Source organism: Vitis riparia, chromosome 3 (genome assembly GCF_004353265.1).
Source record: "Vitis riparia cultivar Riparia Gloire de Montpellier isolate 1030 chromosome 3, EGFV_Vit.rip_1.0, whole genome shotgun sequence".
Lineage (NCBI taxonomy): Eukaryota > Viridiplantae > Streptophyta > Magnoliopsida > Vitales > Vitaceae > Vitis > Vitis riparia.
This window is the reverse complement of record NC_048433.1, coordinates 2,039,013-2,045,606: the sequence shown is the minus strand read 5'-3', so window position 1 is coordinate 2,045,606 and position 6,594 is coordinate 2,039,013.

Sequence of the window (6,594 nt, the reverse complement as noted above, 5' to 3'; positions counted from 1 at the left end):
TGCCGCATTGTTTTCCTTGATCAAGCTTTAAATTTATCGATACCCCCCAACATGATTAGCTGGTCTGGGTTTCCAGGTCTTCAGCTGCTAGATTTACTTAAAAAGTTTCTGTCTCCTTCTTCGCAGGCCCAGGCACAGTTGCCCCCACCATCGGTATATTCTTGCCAGAGAAGGCCCCTCAGTTGAAGCTCCCATCAGACTTGGCCACTGAGACCTGCATATTGAGGTAACTGTTTCCCAGTCCACTCCTGGTGTTCCTCAGTTCTCGGCATCTTCCCTAGCCATTATGTTTTGTTAACCCGTATCACTTTTTGATGAATCTCAGCAGAAAGCGATGTTTGTCGGCCATTTGAGATATAATGACGGAGGCGGAGGCATCTCCTGATGGATGGTTGGTTGGTTGGTTGGTTCATGCGAACAAAGTTAATGCCAGTCCTACCCTCCATGATGCAGGTAATGAATAAATCCACTATGCTTTGTGCATTTCCGATATCTCACTCAGATGTGCATGCATCAGGTTGAATTATTAGAGGCCCATCTTATCCCCTAAGGAAAAGCCAGATGGATGCAATCTTTTTCATGTACCTTATATCTATGATAGACATAATAGATTAAAAGGAACAAAATACTTCTGATATCGTAAAAATAGGCTTTCATATGTTTCAACTTAAAAAATAATCTATCTTTTTTTTATATAAATATCCTTTAAATATTTAAAAACTATTTTCATAAGAAGAAAGATATTTATGTTCCCCTTTTAACCAAATATCGTCATAGTGTATGATCTCAAGAGATTCAAAACCTATTCGCATGTTTCAAAGCTGTTAACAAAGGAAGCCAAAAATAAAATAAAATTAATGGGGAACAAAACAATTTTGTGTGATGCCTCTGAGCATACTCCTAAGGTGGGGCCGGTGAATGAATCGAGTGGGATACGTGGATGTTTTTGGATGGGAGCTTCTCTTGAGGAAATGAGGCGATGGTCTGGTTAGTGGTTGCCAATGCCACTTGCCCCCGCACCTAATACGGACTACTTAGGCTTCTTAGCATCTTCTACAACCATCGAAAACTTTCTTTTCCTCCTTGTTTCTAGTGTAACAAAATGTTTAAATTAGTTTTATAAAATACAGATTTAACAAAATTCAAATGAATTTATTTTAAAATATTTAATAAAGTTACATTTTATCGTACACAATCTAAATCTTCTCCTACCAAATTGAACAATATTATTGAATTATTTAGCTGAAAGCCCTTAGTGTTGCATCAAATTGTACTAATGAAATGTTGAGTTATCAACTCAAGTAATGTTTATTTTTTGGTTGAAATATTGATATCGATTAATATAATTTAAGTAAAAATTTTATTAATATCTTTACTTGATATTAATAAATTATTTTTAATTGAATAGAAAAAGTCAAAAAATAAACATTACCTTAAGTTATTTTTTGTTTTAAAGAATTTTTTTTTCAATGTTTTGGTATAAAAATAAAATAAGAAAAAGATGAGCAAAAATGCTAGTAAAAAATCTTTCCATTTTCTTTTCATATAGATTAAAATTAAATAATTAACTCCAGAAAAATATACATATTTTTACCTTTTTAATATTTTTTTAATCTATTTTCTTCCTCTCAAAATTCTTTGAAACCAATCCATAAATAATATTATTAAGTTATGAGCCTGGAAGAAGTATTCAATTTTTCGTAAGCTACTGAGGCGAGGCCTTTTGGACAACAACCTCATCGTTTAAGGGATGTGGAAGCTAAATTAATTTTTGTATTTAGTGTGAGTCATCGACAAAGGCATGAACTTGTCCTTTTCAAGCAAAATACATGGAGCCCAAATCACAGACAAAACAAATGAAACCCATGGCCTTTAATCCGTATGACTCACGCGGTGCCCCGGGCCAAAATTTCATAGCATTTTCCAAAATATTTCCAAATATTTGCTTAAAAATACGATGATGAGAATTGTGATGATGAATGATGCAAGAAATGCATCCATGTTCATCTGGTTAGAGCCGGTCATTGACCTAAACATTTAAAACCATTTTCTTTGATTATTTCTATATAAATAAAACACGTGGGTCTAATCCAATTTGAATTTGAATTCTCATCCAATTTGTATTCGAAATAATTTCTTAATTTAAACTTGCCTCTCCCTTGCGAGAAAGGAAAATGAACTTATCCTAGAACTATCTCTTAACAACATTAGGATAATATCCTCCATGTTATAAAAATATTATTAATATAAAAATTAAATAATTTGAAAAATATAAAATTTTAATTACATTTTATTTTATTTCATAGTTTTCAATGACAAATCAAACAAGAGGATTTTCTTTTCCTTTTTAACATTTTTTAAAACTAAAACAATATTAATGTTTAAGAAATTCTCTCAAACACCAACTTTATATCATCGTTTTTATCATACAATATATATTTTTTTCTTTTATGAAAAAAGACTATAAAATAGAATAGTATAAATTTGATTAAAAATTGAACCACAACAATATTTAAAATCAAATTTTATAACAATTTTTAGGAAAATTTGACTTCCAAATTATCGACTTGATATTACAAATGCCTTATATTTAAATCTTAAAGATACTTATTGATATCATGCAAATAATCGCAAAAAATGTAGGAGAAACTCATCTGAGTAGCATTTTTAAAATTTCAAATATATATGTATAGTGAGAGAAAGTCAATAAGATAGATTATCATGCCAAGTTGTCAAAGATGTTTTTGTCCAAATCCACATTCAAAGTGTATTGACACCACGTTGAGGACCCAACACATGGGCCTGTTAGGTCGGGTACCTCACGATCCATAATATTTTGCCCCTCCATTTCCTCCTCTTGGCCACCATCATGCCCTCCAAAAACTACCAATTTTGCTTTTATATATATATATAAACAAAAATAATTTATTAATGTTTAATCAAAAAATGAATTTATTAAAAGAATAAATAAAGTAATAAGTATTCTATGGATACACTTTCTATTTATATTTTAAAAATAATAATAATAACCGTCATATAATATATAATAATCATTAATAGGTTATGTTGGAAATAGTTTGTTTAGTTGTGTGATTTAAAAATAATTTTATGTTTTTAAAAATATAAAACTGTTTTTAAAAAATTATAATATTGTTTTATTTTTGTTATTTATAAATAATTTTAAAAATAAAAATAGAGAATAATTTTTAGAAAAAAAATAGGAGTTATTTTTACCTTTTAAAATATATATATATATTGGTTTGTTTAATCATATTTTTTAAAATTTGTTTTTAAATTGAAAAATAAAAAATAATTTTTAAAAGAAAATACGGTTAGCTCAAATGTTTTAAAAAAAAAATATTGTGTCAATTTTAAAAGTATAAAAAAAAATCTACACTTTTTTACAAGATGATGATTTAAAATATATATTTATAAAAAATTAAAAAGACCTTGAAATTCTCGTCTAGGAGCCTTTTTTTTTATCGTTTGACGATCTTAAGGATAACTTTTTATACGTTACCCCAATATTATTAATATATTATTTATTAGTATAAAAGCCCTAGGAGTTTGACTCAGGGTCAGCATATTCCTTCGCCTATTCCGCCAGCGCCCGGTCGCCGCCTACTCTTGAGCTTAGCTGGCAGCCTGGCACTCTTCATCCTCCCATGCATACACATTCACGCCTGAGTTTGACTCAGGGTCGCATATTCCTTCGCCTATTCCGCCAGCGCCCGGTCGCCGCCTACTCTTGAGCTTAGCCGGCACTCTTGAGCTTCGCCTTCTGTATTTGGCCTTTCGCCTATTCGAAAGGTCATTTGCCACGTGTTGCACCTATCCTTCCACGTGTTTATTTGTTTTTTTTTTTTCCTTTTTAGTTAATCTCGAACTGCTTTTACATGATTTTTTAGGTGGATTAGAGAGGAGGCGCCCTTAATGTTTTCCTCCCAACTCTTGTTCTAATTTAATAAGATTTAATAATATTGTAAATTATTTTCCACATCCCCATGAGTCAGGCCTGGCTCCAATTGGCTTCCCACATATCATACTACCCAAGATGACTCTAAAAATATATAGAAAATAATGTCACACCTTACACATCATGATGTCGTCATTTCTAGCCATCACAACTACATTCGTATTAATAACAAAAAATAATTATATTTAGTTTCAATTAAATCAAGTGAAGTTTTTTAAAATACGACAAAATTTTATTTATATTTATATTTATATTTTTTTTATATAATTTTTTTAATTACTGAGATCAGTGATTAACCTATAATTGATCCACGAACAACCTCATTCGGATTAAAGAAAAAAAAAGTTAATTAATCAAAAGTCTAACCGATCACCGCCTTTATATTATAAATATGTCGTTACGAATAATTCAACCAAAGTAATAAGAATTATACCTAGCATGATTCCAAATAGAAAAACTTTAATTATTTCGATTTGTTTGAAAATGGAAAAAAGAGAGACGCTAAACATTTAAATAAATATTCGAATAGTCCAAAGATCAGATATTTTTAATGTACGTATGATGTGGAGATTTTTAAAATTATTTTTGAATTTAATCATAAAACAAATTTAAAAGATAAGTGTGGAATCAAACACGACACTATCTTTAGATATCAATATTCGCCACATTTAATATGTGAGGTTAGAGATTATCTTATTAATATTATATATTATCATCATGCTTTAATAGCTGTCATTATACAAGTATTCCATATTTTATAAATTTTTTCAAAAGTTATTATTTATTTTTAATTTCTAGGTTGTAAATACCAAATTTTGGATACGTTAAGATACGACTTATTAGTATTTACTAGTTTCCTTTCCAAATTGACCTTTAGTAAAAGAGTTCAAGCTTATCCTTAGTATTGACGCCAGACACGTCACTTGAATGGTAGGCCCCTCAGCTAAGGGGAATCATGGTGGGTCAAACCCCACGTGGTGTAATGTTGTATCATTGCAGAATATTTTTGTAGTTTTTTTCCTCGTTATTATTATTATTATTGAGAGGGTGGGGTTGTATATATCAAAGTTTTGATACATTAAAAAAATTATCGTTAAATTAGATAGATTTTTTATGTACTGCCCCATCCGTCTCTTGTTAAGTTGTTGTCGTTGTTGTTGGTTTTTTTTCTAATACTTTATTTTATTAAAAAGTAAAAAAATAACGGCAAATTACTTTTAAAATTTGGAAAAATTTAAATATTTTATTTTTTATTTAATTAAAAATTTTAAGAAATAAGTAATGAAAATAATTGATGAAAATATTTCATATCTATAAATCTAAAGTCCTTCATTTTTATCTTTACAAATACTTGATTAAAAGATATTAAATAATTTTCAAATTGTAAATTTAATAATTCTCATGTTTTTTTTCAAAGAGTAACTCATTTTTGACATAGATATCATTTATCATTTTAAATATTTATATATAAGTTTTAAAATAAATGATTATTTTTATAAGAAAATAATGAGGACATTTTTGTCCAAATGAATCCAAAAAAAAAAAAAAATAGAAGATTAAATTTCAAAAATCAAGTTTTTAAAGATCCTTTTAATCATATAACTATTTTGAAAAATAATATGTTTTTAATATAAATATCTTTTAGTATATTGATTATTTCCGTGTGTGTTAAAGGAAATGGTTATTTTTCAAGAAAAAGTTGAGGGTATTATTGTCTAAAACCGGTATTTTTAGGGTTAGATTTACGAAATTAGATGATTTCGTCATTTTTAATCATAACTTTTAAATGATGAATTAACAAAAAAAATAAAGGTAAAAAGATAAATTATCTTAAATATAAAAATAAGTTGCTTTTAACAAAAAGTTAAAAAAAATAAACAATGTCAGGTTTGAATATTGTCGTGTTACATTTCCTCTAGTATTGATTGTCCATATAATTAAATATAAATTAATTTAATTGTTTTTTCTCTTTTTAAATATATATATATAGGATAAAAACTATTTCTAGCAAAAAATTATAATATTTTTATTTTATTTAAAAAAAAAATTCAAAGGGACGATGCTAAAATGTGCGGAAAATTACTCCGTCTCCTCCATATGATTTATTTGAAGGATAATGAGAATTAATTTAAATAATTAGGAAGGGTTAGGATGGGGCGGGTCACCTCTAATCCATCGCATTGTCTTCTCCGGTTATCAGTAACCTTCGATTAACTCAGAAGGAAAATACTTAAGAGTGTTTTCAAATAAATGAAAATTTAAGGCATGTTATGAATGGCCAGCTATCCAAGAGATGGTGACCTGGATTTTTGGTCAGGAACTTAGTTTGGGGCGTGAGGAAGGAAAAGGGTTTCTAGGTTGCCAAACAATGGAGAAACGACACATGAAACATATTTGATTCACTTATTGCACCAACTACTTTTATAATTGAAATGGTCCCCTTGCAATCCCTTCTATCCATTCTCCACCTTAGAAGCTTGCATCAAACAAAGCAATCTTACCTCACTTTTTGGTTTTCCTTTTCACATTTCTCTCGTGAACTCTCATCCGTAGACTTTGTTTGGTTAATATGAAAATTTCTTATACGTAAAAGTGGTCGGTTTATTTTATTTTCTTTT